General features: G+C 40.4%; 1 pseudogene; it reads left to right on the plus strand.

Moving 5' to 3' along the window:
- The first annotated feature begins 503 nt into the window (after positions 1-503).
- LOC146929607 (uncharacterized) lies at positions 504-6,677 on the plus strand (annotated as a pseudogene).
- The last annotated feature ends 11,935 nt before the right edge of the window (positions 6,678-18,612 follow it).

The raw sequence follows: 18,612 nt of genomic DNA on the forward strand, positions 1-18,612 counted from the left end.
TTGCAATGTTTTTGAGACTTGACAATTTAAACATGTATGTCTTGCTTTTGTTTGATGACGTAGCATCTATTTCTAGAATATATTTGTATATTCGCGTGTTTTATTGCTTATTAGAAGTAGGGTGTTACAAGTTGGTGTCAGAGCCGTGGTGAATCCATGTCCGAACTAGTATTGTTGATTTTTCCTGTTAGTATGCGAATGGTAATGAGTTATCTTCGGTACTTGTTTGTTGTGCTGTTGTTCTTATCTGTCAGTTGGTTTTGTGTAGTCTTGAGATGGCTGGTGGTAGAGACGATGCAGCGATTGCGCAGGCTTTGGCTTCGATGGCCCAGGTGTTGGCTCAGGCTAACGAGCAGGCGGCGGTTGGTCATCGTGATCCTGGTGAGGCTGAAGAGCGGAGGCTTGATCGTTTCTTGAGAGACAGACCGCCGACGTTCAAGGGTAGGTATGACCCGGATGGAGCTCAGACATGGATGCAGGCCATGGAGAGGATCTTTCATGCTATGGTGACTAGTGAGGATCAGAAGGTCAGGATGGCTACTCATATGCTTGTTGAGGAGGCTGAGTATTGGTGGACCAATGCTAAGGGAAGGCTTGAGGCTGGTGGAACTGTGACTTGGGCTAGGTTCAAGACTGAGTTTTTGAGGAAGTACTTTCCTGAGGATTTGAGGACTAAGAAGGAAGTGGAATTCTTGAACTTGAAGCAAGAGAGCCGTTCGGTGGCTGAGTATGCTGCAAAGTTTGAAGAGCTTTCGAGGTTTTGTCCGTACATCAATGCGGAGGATGCTATGGTTTCCAAGTGTGTGAAGTTTGAGAGCAGTTTGAGGCCCGACATCTATCAGTACATGTGTGTTCTGGAGATCCGTGACTTTGACACTTTGGTGCATAAGTGTCGTATGTTTGATGACGCCGGAAGGGCTAAAGCTAATCACTACAAGGCTCAGAATGAGAAGAAGGGAAAGGGTCATGGATTTGGGAAGCCGTATATCAAGGATAAAGGAAAGAAGAAAGAATCTGGTGGAGGCTCTAAGTCTAATGTTGCAGAGGTGAGGTGCTACAAGTGTGGAACTTTGGGTCATTACTCTAAAGATTGCAAGAAAGGAGAGAGTTGCTACAAGTGCGGGGAAGCAGGTCACAAGACTTTTGAGTGCAAGAAGGAGATTACTTGCTACAATTGTGGTGAGAAGGGGCATATCAGTACTAAGTGTACCAAGTCGAAGAAGGCGGCGGGGAAGGTGTTTGCATTGAATGTGGAAAAGGTTGAGCATCCGGATAGTCTCATCCGAGGTATGTGTTTTATCAATAGTACTCCTTTGATTGCAATTATTGATAATGGTGCTACTCATTCTTTTATCGTGGTTAGTTGTGTTGAGCGTTTGGGTTTGGTTGTGACTCCGTTGTCTCGAGGGATGGTTATCGACACCCCAGATAGTGGTTCGGTGACTACTTCCTTAGTGTGTGCTAAGTGTCCTGTTAGTGTTGGTAACGTTGATTTTGAGTTGGATCTTGTGTGTCTTCCGTTGAAGCATATGGACGTTATTTTTGGTATGGATTGGATGTTGACTTTTGGTGTTAAGATCAATTGTTTGACCAAGAGTGTAACGTTTTCTAAGCCGGTAGCTGAGGAAGGTGGGAAGTTCTTGACCGTGGAGCAAGTGAAGAAGTCTTTGGATGGTGAAGCTAGTGTGTTCATGATGTTTCCTTCTTTGAAGGAAAGTGGAGAGAAAGGAGTTGGTGATTTGCCGGTAGTGCAAGAGTTTCCAGAAGTTTTTCCGGACGACATTACCGAATTACCGCCGGAGAGAGAAGTTGAGTTTGCAATTGATTTGGTACCAGGAACGAATCCTATTTCGATTGCGCCGTATCGAATGTCTGCATCAGAGTTGGGTGAGTTGAAGAGTCAGTTTGAAGAGTTGCTCGAGAAGTAGTTTATCAGACCGAATGTTTCTCCGTGGGGAGCTCCAATGTTGTTAGTTAAGAAGAAAGACGGAAGCATGAGGTTGTGTGTGGATTATCGGCAGTTGAATAAGGTGACGATTAAGAATCGGTATCCGCTTCCGAGGATTGATGATTTGATGGATCAGTTAGTTGGTGCAGAACTGTTCAGCAAGATTGATTTGAGATTAGGATATCATCAGATTAGAGTCAAGGCAGAAGATATATCCAAAACTGCGTTCCAAACGAGGTATGGACACTATGAGTATTCTGTGATGCCATTTGGAGTATCTAATGCGCCAGGTGTTTTCATGGAATATATGAATAGAATATTTCATCCTTTTCTGGACTATTTTGTGGTGGTGTTTATAAATGATATTTTGGTGTATTCGAAGTCGGAAGAAGAGCATGCCGAGCACTTGAGGATTGTGTTGGGAGTCTTGAAGGAGAAGAAGTTGTTTGCTAAGTTGTCGAAGTGTGAGATTTGGTTGCGAGAAGTGAGTTTCCTTGGTCATATGATTTCTAAAGGTGGTATTGTTGTGGATCCATCGAAGGTTGATTCTGTGTTGCAGTGGCAATCACCTAAGTCTGTTTTTGAGGTTAGAAGCTTTCTTGGTTTGGCAGGATATTATCGGAGGTTCATTGAGGGATTCTCTAAGTTGGCGTTGTCATTGACGCAGTTGACTCGGAAAGGACAAGCTTATGTTTGGGATGCTAAGTGTGAGAATGGTTTCCAAGAGTTGAAGAAGAGGTTGACTTCAGCTCCAGTGTTGATTTTTCCGAATCTGAAGGAATCGTTTGTTGTGTATTGTGATGCTTCTAAGATGGGTCTTGGTGGCGTGCTTATGCAGAATCGTCAGGTTGTGGCTTATGCATCGAGGCAGTAGAAAATGCATGAGAAGAATTATCCGACTCATGATCTGGAATTGGCGGTCGTTGTGTATGTGTTGAAAATTTGGAGGCATTATTTGTATGGTTCTAAGTTTGAAGTGTTCAGTGATCACAAGAGTTTGAAGTATCTGTTTGACCAGAAGGAGTTGAATATGAGGCAAAGAAGATGGTTGTAATATCTTAAGGATTTTGATTTTCAGTTGAGTTATCACCCTGGGAAGGCGAATGTTGTTGCTGATGCCTTGAGTAGGAAGTTGTTGCATATGTCTGCTTTGATGGTTAAAGAGTTGGAGTTGATTGATCAGTTCCGAGATTTGAGTTTGGTTAGCGAATTGATGCCGGATGGTGTGAGGTTGGGAATGTTGAAGTTGACAAGTAATATTTTGGAAGAGATTAAGAATGGTCAGAAGGAAGATTTGGAACTTGTAGATCGAGTGGTGTTGGTTAATCAAGGTAAGGGTGGAGACTTCAGGTTGGGTGAGAACGGTGTTTTGATGTTTCGTGATCGTGTTTGTGTACCAGATGTTCATGAGCTTAAGAGAAGGATTTTGGAAGAAGGTCACAGAAGTAGTTTGAGTATTCATCCAGGAGCGACTAAGATGTATCAGGATTTGAGGAGGTTGTTTAGGTGGCCTGGAATGAAGAAAGAGATCGCAGAGTTTGTGTATGCTTGTTTGGTTTGTTAGAAGTCTAAGATTGAACATCAGAAATCGTCCGGTTTGATGCAACCGTTGTTTGTGCCAGAGTGGAAGTGGGATAGTATCTCTATGGATTTTATCGGAGTGTTGCCAAAGATTGTAAAGGGTTTTGATTCGATTTGGGTAATTGTTGATCGGTTGACGAAGTCGGCACATTTTGTTCCTATCAAGACTGGTATGTCTGTGGCGAAGTTGGCTGAGATCTACATTGAGCAGATTGTTAGATTGCATGGTATTCCTTCTAGTATTGTGTCGGATCGGGATCCGAGGTTTACTTCTAAGTTTTGGGAGAGTTTGCAGGTTGCTTTGGGAACTAAGTTGATGTTGAGTTCTGCTTATCATCCCCAGCCCGATGGTCAGACGTGGAGAACTATTCAGAGTTTGGAAGATTTGTTGAGAGCTTGTGTGTTGGAGCAAGGTGTCAGTTGGGTCGAATGTTTACCGTTGATTGAGTTTACTTATAACAACAGTTTTCATTCTAGTATTGGAATGGCACCGTTTGAGGCTTTGTATGGTCGGAGTGTTTTATCTTGGTTTTCGGGTGTCAAACATTGATTACATTTGAACCTTTTTAACCGTTGATATCTCATTTTTTCTTGGGAAGGGAAAAAGTAAGCAAAACCCTTGAGAATCGAGGTCCGGGAGTTGTTTTCGCTACGGGAAGGTGTTAGGCACCCATAACGACTATAGTATCCTATAGGAACCGTCTTTAATTCCTACGCGCGCGCTTTACTTTTAAGTGCTATTTTGAAATGATATTTACACCTAAAGTTTGCTAAGTGAAGAATTGGAGGGAGAAGAATGTTTGAATTTTTATTTTATTTGAATTGAAGGAATTTTGTTCCTTGCCTACGTACCCGTTTAAGGGATCAAATCCGTCGTAGTTCTCTTCCAAAAATGTTTTTGTTTTTGTTGGTTGATTTTAAGTTTGAAAATTGGATTTTGAAGAATAAGAGAGAGGCCTCAAGGGCATGAGGTTTAGAAATGGTGAGGTGGAATTAGTTATTTTGGAAAAAAGTCAAGTATGATTACAATTCATTGAAATTTGATTAAGAAAATGAAAAAGGAAAATACAATGGGATTTTGATCCCAAGGTTTATTTTGAAAATGGTTTGAGTGAAGCTTGTTCATATTTTTTTGGAAAATGATTTTTCTAAGTATAGGGCCTAAACATTCATCTAAATATACAATCCTAAACATACATCTAAACATGCACATTCTAGCTATATACCTAAAGTGAAGTGTGTGTATGTGTCGGTGCTTGTGTCGGTGTACATCATTAGAGTCCATTGTCCTTATTACATCATTGGCCTAGATACATTCTATGGTCTTGCAAGAAATTTGAAATGGCATGAAAGTAAAGTACAAAAAGTCCTAAGTATTACATTCTAATTCTTTGCATGAAAATTTAAATGGTAAGGAAAATAAAGCTAAAACACAAGATGGAAATAAAGGGGTTAGTAAAAAAAAAATGCATGAAATGATGGGAATATGGCATAAAAGAAATGGTAGAAAAAAGCATAGGAACATAGAGTTTTTTGGAGAGTTTTTTGGAGAGTTTTTATAATCACATAGAGTTTTTTGGAGAGTTTTTATAAGCACTTGAAATGGTAAAAAGCATAGGAACATAGAACATACAAGAGGCAAATTCACATAGAAATATAGAAGAAGAAAAATTGCATCAAGCACATATTTGGAGTATTTTTGAAGGCAAGAAAATTAATACACAAAAGATCAAGAAGCATTAAACACATAAAGTTTCATATATACCTAAAATCCATTAGAACACTAAAACAAGAGAGGGAAGAAACGAAAACCGAGTGCAAGAAACGACCCATATCTTTTGAAAGGAACTTAACAAGCACATTCATTCCAAAAGTTGAGCCTCAAGTACCCAAAATTAGCTAAGAAAAAGTTCACAAGAAAACTTAGAAGTCTTAACAAAATTTGCACAAGAATTAAACCACATTGAATCACCAAAACACAAAGTATTTCTCACACAATTTTATCAAGATTAATATGCAAAAAATACATCAACATTCATCAAGAAAACAAGAAGATAAGTGCACGAATTTTTTGGGATTTTATTATGAATTTTGAGTCAAACAGGGGGTATGGTAAGCATGCAGATGGGGTGTATTCAGCAAAACTGCAAAGAAACAACAGAAAAAGAAGAACATATGGGCCTGGAGCGGGTATGATTGGTGAAAACGGGTTGGATCAGGGTAAAAAACAATGGATCGGTCAGATCCATGGGTTGGGGTTAGTTAAAGAACAAACACGTACTCCTTCTTCATCCCTTTTGAACAATACCTCTTCTTCATCCTAACACAGCAACATGCTTCTTTCCCTTTCAGCAAATACCACCGCCCCCAGCCTTCCTCCGACGCGGTGGCAGGTGAGCCACAAGGGTGGTGCCGCCGCATCGGAGTGTCACACATCTCCATTTCAAAAGGTTTTCGTTGTTTCATTCATCCATCTTCATACTGAATTCGATAACAGCCTCTCGGATCTCAAAGAAAATTAACGCAGGAAAGGGAGTCTGAAACTAAAGACAACAAGAAACGAAAAACAAGCAATTACCTATTGAGCACGCGTTCAGCCTCGAGTTCCTTCTTCTTTGTTTCGTCGCCGTCCGAATCTGGTTCAAAACGCTGCCATGTCGTTGTTGTTCCCATGTTCAAGCTTCTGTCACCGTTATTCTCCATCAAACTCGTCAGACTCTCATCAGATTCGAAGGCTTTCTGCAATCCCTTGTTATTATCATTGGTGTTATTGCTGTTCCAATCAGCGCCATTTTCTTTTTCTTTCCTTGCTGCGATTTGATTGTTGAAAAGAAACGAAACGAATCCGCTTCAGAATCATTTGGCTTCGGATCAGTGACCTTGAGTGTTGAAGATATGAAACGTTGAATATTGTTGTGAATTTGAAGGATATTGACAGTTTTAATGTTGATTTACGATTGCGTTGTTGATCGGAGACGGTGACGGCGCAAGCACCAGCTTGTTCGGTGATTCTGGCTTGGTGGAGGTTGGTGATGAATGCGATGATTCGGAGTGTGAGATCGTAATGGTTGGTTTGGTGAAGATTGGTGGAAGATTTGAGGGGTTTTGCAATGATTGGAGTTCTTTGTGTGGTGGTTATGGTGGTTGAAGTGAGGTTGAAGATGAAGATGGAGGTGGTTAGAGTTTGTTAGGGTGATGATGGAGGTGGTTAGAGTTTGTTGTGGTGGAGGAAGTGGTGGTGGAAAGTTAGTTAGAAGGGAGGGAAAAATGAGAGAAAATAAATATGAATTTTGATGATTTTTGTGGAGTTTTTGTGAAAATGATTAATTGTGAAATTTTGACTATGGGTTTGACTTATATAGGTGATGTGGTAAGCTTTGGGCCAATTGGAATGAGACATGTGGCACTAGACTTGTAACAAACTCTTAAGGACCAATAGCATTTGGACACATGGCATTCGGACTCTAACAAACTTAAAAGGGATTAAAACGTAAATAACAGAAGTGCGAGGACTAAAATGAAAATTAAAACTAAAATTGAATTGAAAAAGTAAATTGAAAATTAACGTAAAACGAGACGATTAAAAACAACAAAGCAGATTAAAACGAATCAGAAATATTATGTGAAATGACCAAAACGCCCCTAGGGACTAAAATGACTCGAAACGACTCAAATGCCATTTTAAAATGATTTTTTTTTAACAAGAGATTAAAGCAAGAGTTTATACAAGCGAATTAAAAGACTCAGAGACAATTTTTAGAATTTAAACAGGGTTTTAACACATGAAAAGACTAAAATGCCCCTAGGGGCAAAACTGACTCAAAATGACTTCAAACGCAATTTTTAAAATGGATTTTGACATGGAATTGCAATAGAAACTTATCCAGACTTTTTGAAAGGACTCAAACAAATTTTCAAAGATTGAAAGAAATTTTAACATGGGAAATGACTAAAATGCCCTTTTTCATGAATTTTGCAAATAACATTGAAATAAAATGCAGAGAAAGATGTAATTGATCAGAGATAGTTCAAATGGCTTGAAATGCAAAGAAAGGAAGAGTTGAATAAGTATTTTTAGGTCGAAAATTAGGGTATAACACGGAGGTGTAGGACGTCGTTGTGTTTGTATGAGTCAGGTGAAAGTGCTTTGTTAGGACCAGAAGTTGTGCAAGAGACGACCGAAAAGGTTAAGATGATCCAAGAGGAGATGAAATCGTCTCAAAGTAGGCAAAAAAGTTATCATGACAAGAGGAGGAAGGACATTGAGTTTCAGGTTGGTGATCATGTGTTTTTGAGAGTAAATCCTGTAACTGGTGTTGGTCGTGCTTTGAAGTGTCGGAAGTTAACTCCTCATTTTGTTGGACCGTTTGAGATCATTGAGAACGTTGGGGTTGTAGCGTATCGGATTGCGTTACCACCATCTTTGTCGAATCTTCATGATGTGTTTCATGTGTCTCAGTTGCGGAAGTATGTGTATGATGCATCTCATGTGATACAAGTGGATGATTTGGAAGTAAGAGATAATCTGACCGTTGAGACTTGGCCAGTAAGGATTGAGGATCGCGAAGTGAAGCATCTGCATGGCAAGGAGATCGTTTTGGTTAAAGTGATTTGGGTAGGACCAACTGGAGAGAGTGCCATTTGGGAATCGAAGAGTAGGATGAAGGTTGCATATCCAGAGTTGTTTCCTTCAGGTAATTTTCGAGGGCGAAAATTCTTTTTAGTGGGGGAGAGTTGTAACAGCCTGATTTTCGCTAGATTTATTTTATTATTTATTTTGTGTGTGTTATGTGTGCTCTTATGTGATTATTTGCCTCTGTGTGTATTTTGGTTGGGAATTGTAGAATTCGGTGTTAGAAGGGTATTTTAGTCATTTTGAACTTAGGGGCATTTTGGTCATTTTTGAGAGTAGGGGTAATTTTGTAATTTGGTTGAGGATTAGTTTGGTGCTTAGTAAGAGTTGTAACTTTACTAAGTGCTAGGGAGTTGTAGTAATTTATTTTATTTACCGGTAGGTGACTGTTAGTCTTACTTTTTACCGTTAAGTGAGTAGTAACATTTTGGGGTTGGAATAGAAATGGGTTAGGCCCATTAAGGTGTTGTGGGTTAAGCCCAATTACATAGGACTTATATATACTCATGTTAGTAGAGAAAATAGGTTTTCACCAACATTTGCAATTGATAGAGATAGAGATAAGGAGGAGAAAAGGGTTTGAAGAGAAAGAACAAGAGAAAGGGGTTGGAGGCTAGAGCTAGAAGAGGAATTCATCATCTAGGAGCTAAATTGAAGCTTGGGTTTGAGATTCTTGGTGCTAGAGGTAAGAGGGTTAGGCTTCGCTCATAAATTCATAATTTTTCCTTTTTACCCATTTTGTGAAATTGATGAATTGAACCTATATGTTGTAAATTCGTGCATGTTTGTTGTTGCTATGTTTGAGAACATGATTTGTATGATAATCGTATGTTAGTATGTGAATTAACATGATAAAATGAATGAATATGGGTATATTGTGTTCTTGAGCAAATTTGATGAGAAATGGAGTTATGATGTTGAATTGTGCATGAATTTGTGTTCATTAATTGTTGTTGATGATTATTGAGCTATTGGGATCGAATTGGTGTAACTGGACTTGTTGCTTGTGAATTTATGAGGAGATTTGTGATTGTGTTGGTGTTTTGAGAAAATTTCATGATTTTGGTGAAATGAGTTGAATTGTTGGTTCTAATGCTTGATTCATGTTTGCTTAAGAGTATTAAACCTATTAGAACCTATAAACACTTTCTGGAATTTGTTTTGGTGAATTGGGGATTTGAAATGGGGATTTTGGGGTGAAAATGGTGTGAAACCCGTAAATTGCAGAAGAAACTCGCCAGGAACTCTAATAGCGAAGTTGTCTGGAGTTTTTTCGCTGATAGCGAAAATCTCGCTAATTACGAAAATTCTCAGAGACAGCTTTTTCTGTTTCGCATTCTTGTGTCTTTTTCCCTCGTTTCTGTTTTAATCTGGCATTTGGTGTAAACATGTAAGTCGTAGATATTTGCGTTGGCTTTCCAATGCCGTTGGTTTGACATGAAAATGATTTTTGGTTTTTGAGTTATGAGGAAAATACTCTTAAGAGGTCTTAGTGAATTTTTACGAAAATCCGCATAACTATTTCTAAGTCGACCAAAACCTCATGAATTGTTTCTTAAGTTTAAATTTATGTTTTATGAGTTCAATTAAGGTTTTTAAACTATGATGTGATAGATTTAACTTGTCATGCTTTCAAAATGGTATTCATTTGGAAAAGTGATAAAGAGAGATGGACTTTGTGATTTTCATGAATCCGTCATATTTGGCCAATGAAATGCTTATGTAACCTCTACTGCACGTATATGTGACTTATGAGAATACATGGCATAGGCAATTAAGTTTGTTTACTTGGCTTTGACTTAAATGCTCAATTATTTTCAATGTTGTGATTTTTGGAGACGAACTTGGTAGAAAATAACTTTTGAGAGCCAATTGATTATGAACCCTTTATGAATAGATTAATGTGATTACGAAATGATGTATGAACGGTTGTTGAGTGATGAATATGATGTTTGTGATCATATGTGATATTTGTTCCTTCATTTGGATTGTAAGGAATTATGTGGAAATGTGACAACTATATGTTGATTTATGTGGAGATGATTGGTGGTGTATATATGTGACAACTATATGTTGCTTGAATTGTGGATGTCGTTGGTGATTATATATATGTTAAGTGGTGGTGAATTGTTGTTGATTGCATATATACAAGTATTGGTGTTGTTGAGGTGATTAGTTTGTGTGAACATATGCATTGTAGTTGAGTCATATGTTCATGCATTCATGACTGATGGTGGTGGATTTTATATCCAATTGAGGTGATTACGATGTTTTTGTTGCATCGAAGGTGACGACCTTGAGGTGATATGGTACCGCATGCATTTAGATGAGTCTAGTGCCATTGCATACATTGTTGGTGGATTGAAAGGTGACGACCTTGTTGATATGAACTTGGAATGATGATATTGAATGATATGAGTATTGCGAATACTTGTGAATATATGTATGAATTGTCCTTGAATATATCTTTTATTTCCAATGTTCTTGATTTAATCTTATATGGATTATGAAGATGTAATTCTAACCCTCAGTGGTTTACCATCTGCCTTTCCGTATGGACGGGTAGATGGAGTGCAGGGTTCTTAGATTGTGTGCTTGATGTTGCCGAGGAGCGGAGTTCCTCCTTTTTATGTGCAAGTTTCTAGATTAGGGCTCTGATCTAGGGTAGTACTTGCATGTTGGATTTTGTTTTGATTATCTAGTTGGAGTTGAGACATTGATTGTATCTGAGAGATGTATTTATTGTCATGAGATTTGGAGATGTTATTCACATGATTATATATGTTCCGCTGCAATGTTTTTGAGACTTGACAATTTATACATGTATGTCTTGCTTTTGTTTGATGATGTAACATCTATTTCTAGAATATATTTGTATATTCGCGCGTTTTACCGCTTATTAGAAGTAGGGTGTTACAGTACGTCCAGCTGGTACTAGAGAAAATGAACGAATTCGAAACTGTCGAGGTGACTCATGTTCACCGCGAACAGAACACCAGGGCAGATATTCTTTCAAAACTCGCCAGCACACGGACTGCCAGCAGAAATAAAACGGTCATACAAGAAGTTCTCGATGAACCAAGCGTCCAGAGGTGGGACGCTCAACTCCTCGAAGTCAACACGATTATTGGGATGGAGGATTGTAGGGGACCCATTTCTCGTTACATAAAGAACGGGGAACTTCCGTCCGATCCACATGAGAGGACAAGGCTGAAACGAAGGGCCTGCTCATTCACTTTAGTGGAGGGAACCTTGTACAAAAGGGGTTTCATCACACCACTTATCAAGTGTTTGGGACCTAATGAGACCCAAGAGGTCCTCGCTGACGTCTACGATGGCATCTGCGGACAACACCTTGGTACTAAAGATCTTGCAAAAAAGATTTTACGAGCAGGATATTATTGGCCTTTCATGCTGAAAGACGCTCAAGATTACGTAAACATGTGTGACAAATGCCAGCGACACGGGGACATGCACCTCGCACCCCCTCTGAGTTAACGTCACTGGTTTCCCCTCGGCCCTTCTCATGGTTGGACATTGACCTTCTGGTACCATTCTCTAAAGCCATTGGACAACTCAAATATCTCGTCGTGGCCATCGTCTACTCGGCAAAGTGGATCGAGCCTGAACCATCAGCAAAGATCACAGCCAAAAAAGTACTTCGTTTCTTCAAAAGAAACATCCTAGCAAGATTCGGAGTACCGACCCTTATGATATTCGACAATGGGACTCAGTTTACAGACGAAAGGTTCTGGGACTACTTAAGGAAGATTGGGATCAAACAAAGTTTTACCTCAGTCGAGCACCCTCAAGCTAACGGCCTCGCCGAAGCAGCAAACAGGGTCATACTACGAGGAATACAAAGGATACTGGACATGGCCAAAACTAAGTGGGCTGAAGAGTTGCATACAGTCTACAGAACTACTCCCTACTCCACTACTGGTGAGTCGACCTTTCGACTCACGTATGGGACAGAGGCAGTTATACCCATTGAGCTAACTGAACTCACATGGCGAACTGACGCTAACACTGACTTCCCATCCAACACGGAAAATCTACGTGATGAAAAAAGGTGGTAAAGGTGGAAAAAAAAATAGCCGCTGCCACAACAAAAAGGTGGTAAAGAGAGAATTCGAAGAAGACGACCTCGTCCTCCGGCGAAACCATAAGGACTCTCAAGAAGGGAAGCTCGCCGCCAACTGGGAGGGACCTTTAAGAGTCTGAATGAAAACTGGAACAGGGGCTTACGGACTCGAAGATCTCCACAGAGGCACAATTTCAAGAACCTGGAACGCCGAAAAACTCAAAAAGTATTCACTTAGATGGCAAACAACGCCAAACTACTCTAAGGTACATACTCAGTTCAACACAATGAACTTCTCACTCTCCAAACGAGCAATTAAATGGAAGAGGAAAGTCGTGCCACTCCGAATCCAAAAAATTAAAGGATAAGAAGGATCTGCACAACAGGTTCTCTTACTCCTCAGTATGTACGCTTACCGCTACGACATCACTGCTCGGCATGTTAGGTAGAATCCCAGCTCGCGATGGGGATTCACGCCTAAGTGCGTTGAACTTAGATTGATTTCTTCGTTCATCCGCTGTTCTACGTCCCAAAACACAACTTTGGACACACATTCAAATAAACGATCTCTTGGATGTGAAATGCTTCTGACAAATACTCTGCGTAACAGTCAGAACCCTCGTGCCCGAACTCTACCTTGCAAAACAACTCAAAGGGTAAAATGTTCCAAACAGAGCAACTAATGCCTGGGAAGAGAAAGGCAAAACTTGATTCAAAACTACGAGTCAAACTAACAAGGTCGCTGGCGGGCATGCAAATCTCTCCAGTCATTAAGTCACTCCGTCGAAACAATTACTGTCGGGGGTAGGTCATCCCATCTCAGCGGACTTATATCACTTCTAGCCTCGTTTCCCAAAAAGCAAGCAATAAGAGCATACGAATTGTTACATTTTGTAAAACATGTAAGACGAACAATTCACACTCATCAAATACTTCAAATAGTATAAATAAGCCTCACACAACGAGCATTCAGATTCAAAACATTATACTTGAAAATAAATCATACATTTTCAGACAAGTGTAACTGAGAATAAACTAATTATATTGCAAAGGTGCTAAAACCACGAAGGGCGCACAATGTCATTACAAGCATGGTTGTTGAAGAAGATATTAATTACAAAGCCTCATTGGCCTAGGTGTCATCAATATGCCCTTCATCTTCCTCCAATTCTGGGGGAGGCTCAATCACTCCATCTCTTACATCACTAAGATGGTGTGTTCCCTCGACAATTAGGTCGACGTCAGGATTCACCACCTTCAGATGAGCCAATGCACGATCAAAGCCAAGCTTGACGGCGTCCAACAAGCTTCCTTCAAGCTCCCCAATCCTGTCCAAAAGACCAGCACGCCTCAAGGCAGTCGTATCTTCCGCCTCATCCTCTCCAGGAAGGTCCGCCTTCTAGAGAGCTTCCTCCAAAGACACATTCTCCTCGGTTAGCCTCCAGGACGAGTCGGCCGCTTGCTCAAGGGTAGTCCGAGCTTCAGCCAATTGCTTCTCCATAACATCAAATTGGCGATCACGCTCCTCAGCAACTGACCTCTTGCTCCTTGCCTCCTCTTCAAGAGCAGCAACCTTAGCAGTCAGAGCACCCCTCTCCTGCGCCAATGCGTCGACCCGGATTTCATTTTCCAGCGAAGCATTATTCAGGGCCGTAGCGACCTCCAAAACCTTCATAGTAACAATAACCCCATCAGTTATCGCTCTACTCCGGCCAGCTGGACCTAAGTCCTAAATAATCTTCAGCTCGGGCTCGTCCAATAAAAGGGTCGACTGAGGGCCGCACAGATCCGGTTCAGACCATACTTTCGGAAGCTGAAGGAAGTCTCCCTTCTCATAGTGAATGGGAACTGCCCTGGGAGGCTTGACCGGCTCCTTGGAAGACGTTCCCACCTTCTTCCTCTTCGCAGACTCCCGGACCAGCTCTTCAGGAAGATCCTCACCTTCTAAGTCCACCACAGAACTAGAGGTTGAACCGGTACCAGAACCAGCTATGAGGTGCTCCAAGGATTTGACGTTCTTGTGCCGCTTCTTAGCAGAGATCTTCTTGTTCACTGCGTTCACAAGGGATCCTAGGTCTTTCATTTTACCTGCAAAACATAGAAAAGAAAGAAAAACTTGTTGGACATGGAGAACAAGACACAAAAACAAGTTGATTAAGAGTGAAAAGAAGCTACAAACTACCAAGACAGCCCTCAAAATCCTCTGACGTCAACAACTCGTGGGTGATGAGGCAGGGATTTATTACCGGTATCCCATCCGCGTTCATCAATGGGTTCCCCTGTTTGTCAGTTTTGACCCTCCGTGGGAGAGACTGAACAAACACCCAAAGTTGTTGGCGCACATCTATCTCCTCCTCCTTGAGACTTGCAAGGGTTCGACTGAAATCCCTCGGCTCATAGCCAAAGTGGTCTTGGGACCAACACAGATGAGAAAGAGGGCAGCGTTCCTGAACACCTTCCTTCACTGCCTCCAAAAGGGTATCCAAAGCCGCCTCACTCCTCGGTCTTACCAAGAAGGAGAGCTCTTTGAAACTCCGCACTTTTCATGCAAAAATCTCAAACAACTTCTGGGTCTGACGGAAGGATACCCAGTCCACACCCCGTTGTACGGTAAAAAAGGAAAAGAAGACGTTCATGGAGGCAGGGATTTTGAGATAATCACACGCCAATTCGAATGCCCTCATAAAGGCGTAAGAATTTGGGTGGATCTGGGAAGGCGACAGTTTGGTCCAGCGGAGCATCTCCCGTTGGAAATTTGAGAAAGGGACCCGGAAACCCATGTCTTTGAAAACCACTTCATACATGGGAAAAGTATAATTTTCATATTCAGAGCACACTCAGTTCGACGTGCTCGGAAGTACTAACTCCCAGTCTTCCACTTCACCAATGGAGCCAAAGGGGATCTCTCCCACTCCGTTTGTAGCAAATGCTGACTCTGTTTCTAATGGCTCCTCCCCCAACCAAGAAAAGGCAGGCGCGGAAGCTTCCTCGTTTGCCATAGAAGACCTGAAAAAGCAAAGGAAAAAGTGGATCCAACATTCAGATCCACCTTCCTTCACCCATCAGGTCAACCACGGCGAGGAAGGGGTCAAACACCACCGCTAAAAGTCAGGAGATAAAATAAAATGACAGATCTACTCCACCCACCAGGGAATCTGTTATGAGGCGAACAGGGCTGAAACTTATTGATTAAACTAAAGCCTGCCGGCAATGTTTTTCTAATGAATACAGAAAACTGATAGCAAATCCTAAGAACTCCTCACACACGATGGAAACCATCGTAACAAACGGCGGAAACCACCAAGTCAGAGTAATTTCTACGCTAAACATGCATTTCTATGGTTTCTAAAACAGGAACCAAGAAAATCAAAGCACAGAAACGAAGGAAAAAAAAAGGAATCGTATGAGCATTACCTGTTACGATGGATAAACTGGACTTGAAGTGGGAAGTTGAAGGTTCGAAAATGCTTCGCCTTTGAAGGAACACTTGGAAAAAACTTTATAAGTTTCTGAGAAATGGAAACGCAGTGATGTTCCAAACAACGTTTAAACTATAAATACTCGTTTCATAAAACCTCTCAAAGGTTGCGAGGTCCCAATCCGGTGCAGTCCTTCACATACAACTCTCCACTCAAGTAACATGCCTACGGTCTTGATCAAACCAAATCATCCATCCAAGGGCTCTGATCACTCGCAGCAGTTTTTTAAACGTCGGGATTGAATCAATGGTACTGATGACATCTTGGAAACACAAACCAAGAACACTATGCAAACTATAGGTACTCAAGTACTACAATAGTCTTTACATGTGTCACTCAGAAACCAAAGGTCATGTCTTCTCAGTTTCTTCCTCGAGACTTGGGCATTAAATGCAGAATGACATTCGACCAAACTTCCTGGCGAGGGAACCTTTTCCTTCTGATCTTGCTCGGCCGAGCACTCTGATAGACGTTTGGCAAGTGTACCAAAAACTATCGAAGTAGTAAAAATATCGATCCCACGAGGACTGTTTTTAATCTCAATAATTTAATTATGTTGGAATTTAAGATGTATAAAAGTTATTTTTAGTTGCCACTAGGCAGTAGTTTTGGTTTGATTGCATAAAAGTAACGACATAAAATTAAATTGGTTTTAAAGAATGGAGAGAGATGAGTTTAGGTTTTTCGAATCATCTATGTTCCCCTAATTGTTATGCTGCACCTATTCTTATGAATGATTTTCTAGTCCCACGATAGTTAACAAAATAGTCCTCGTCAATCCCTTGAGTTAGGACCCTCTTCTCAAACTACAGCCCCTAATTCCTTAGGTGGTCTAATAATCTTTGAAGGTTTAAGCACGTTAACCTAATATCACTAACAAACGATTATCTATTCCTAGACTAACCATGTTTATTAGAACAATTCAATAGGTCTAAGTCAAAAGCTATGGTCAGTAGTCATTCGTTATCACAAAATCATGTTTATATTTGATCAGGATATAAAAAGCATTAAGAACAATTGAATAAAGACTAAATAATCATTCACAATAAATAGAGTTTCACGGTATCATGTATCAATTAGGGTTACAAAGAATCATCTCAGACCTAACCTCTAATGCATTTAGCTACTCATAATGGTGTTTACAAATAACATAATCATTAGAGGAATTAAAACATACACAAAGTGATGGAAGGATGAAGAAATCGTCCTCCTTAGTCGTCTAGTAGTCTCAAAATCGCACTTTGCTCTCTTCAATTCGTAACCCTTGTTTTTGGAATAGACTTCAGCTTAAATAGGCACAGAATATCGCCCAAATCGTGTCATGTTTTAAGTAAATCGTGACATGTTTTCACCTTATAGAGCAAGAAACTGAATTAGGGTTTCTCCAAATCGTGTCACGTTTTTCCAATCGTGACACGTTTCCTGAATGTCGAACCCATGTTTCTGGTCTTCACCAAATCGTGTCACGTTTTTACCAAATCGTGACACGTTTTCCTTTTTGCATTTTCTTCAGTTTTTCTGCTATTTTTGCTGCATAAGTCTCCTTGTGAACTCCATTTTATGATCAAAATACATAAAAAAAATTACGTAATGACAAGATGTCATCACACTCCAAGGCCAAACATAACTCATCTCACTCTCGAACAAGAGAGTGCATAGAAGCGAACCTCCTTCCTATGACCAACCACGAGCAATCAAAACACCCGCACTTAAGTCATCACACTTTATCAAGAGCAACGACTTGGAGGGCTACTGTTTTGGACCGGCCAAAAGGACCTTTGGCCCATTTACTTAGGCCCAATACAATCCTAAGCCCAAGCACCACGTTTGGCAACGTTACTTGAGACACACCTCTTCCCCACGAGGGGGGTGCACGGAGCAAGCGAGACCGGTTCAAGCAAGCCACAACGTCTCTTTGCACGTTCCCGCAATAAACTCTTCGGCTGTTACACTTCCCACAATTTCGTAACCGCTAGAGCTAGGTGTGCTACTACAACGGCTCTGCAGACCTCCACTTCTATAAATAGGGGACTCACTGCAGTCCCCAAGGTAGAATCTATCTCTTTCTCTAAACCCTCACTCTCTGATCTCTACTAACTTGAGCGTCAGAGTGCCTGCAGGCACACACCCCCCATCTGCTCCAGGAAGCATTCTAACGTATTCCACCACTGTCTAAACCACTGCATTCAAAGCACCGGCAGTCACCTTCTGATCAGGTACGATCACCTTATTTTTCTCTGACAGTATTTTGTACACTTATTTAATACGTTTAAAATGCATCACACCAATTTCATTCCTATCCGGTTGCCTTTTTTTCTCTGACAGTATTTTGTACACTTATTTAATATGTTTACAAACAGAATACCCTAATTTCCATGCAAACTCGGCTACCCTAATTTCCATGCAAACTTGACAATATCATTATCCTGATCCTTATTTATTAATTTTATTAGGTCTGCAGCAACTTAACCTAATAATTTCCCTATAAAATGTTGCATTAGGTTAGCAGCAATTTAACCTAACAAATTCCATCTAAAATGCAGCGCACCAATTTAACCTAACAAATTCCCTCTAAAATGCAGCAATCCCTAATATTTCTTGTCACTGATGAGCTTTTCATTCCTATTCTGTTGTGTCATCGTTTGTATATATCTATTGTTTCTGTAGATTTTTTTTTTTTTGCAAGTTCTTGTACACTTATTTAATATGTTTACAAACAGAATATCCTAGTTTCCATGCAAACTCGGCTACCCTAATTTTCATGCAAACTTTGCTATATATATCAAACCCTAAATCGTGTTTCTCTAAAAAAAAACCCTAAACCATTGTAAATTACACATACAGCAGAAGAATCATATATTTTGATATTTTGATTTTTGCAAATGGA

This window comes from Medicago sativa, chromosome 4 (assembly GCF_051527215.1).
Source record: "Medicago sativa cultivar Bolivia chromosome 4, Bolivia_mono, whole genome shotgun sequence".
Lineage (NCBI taxonomy): Eukaryota > Viridiplantae > Streptophyta > Magnoliopsida > Fabales > Fabaceae > Medicago > Medicago sativa.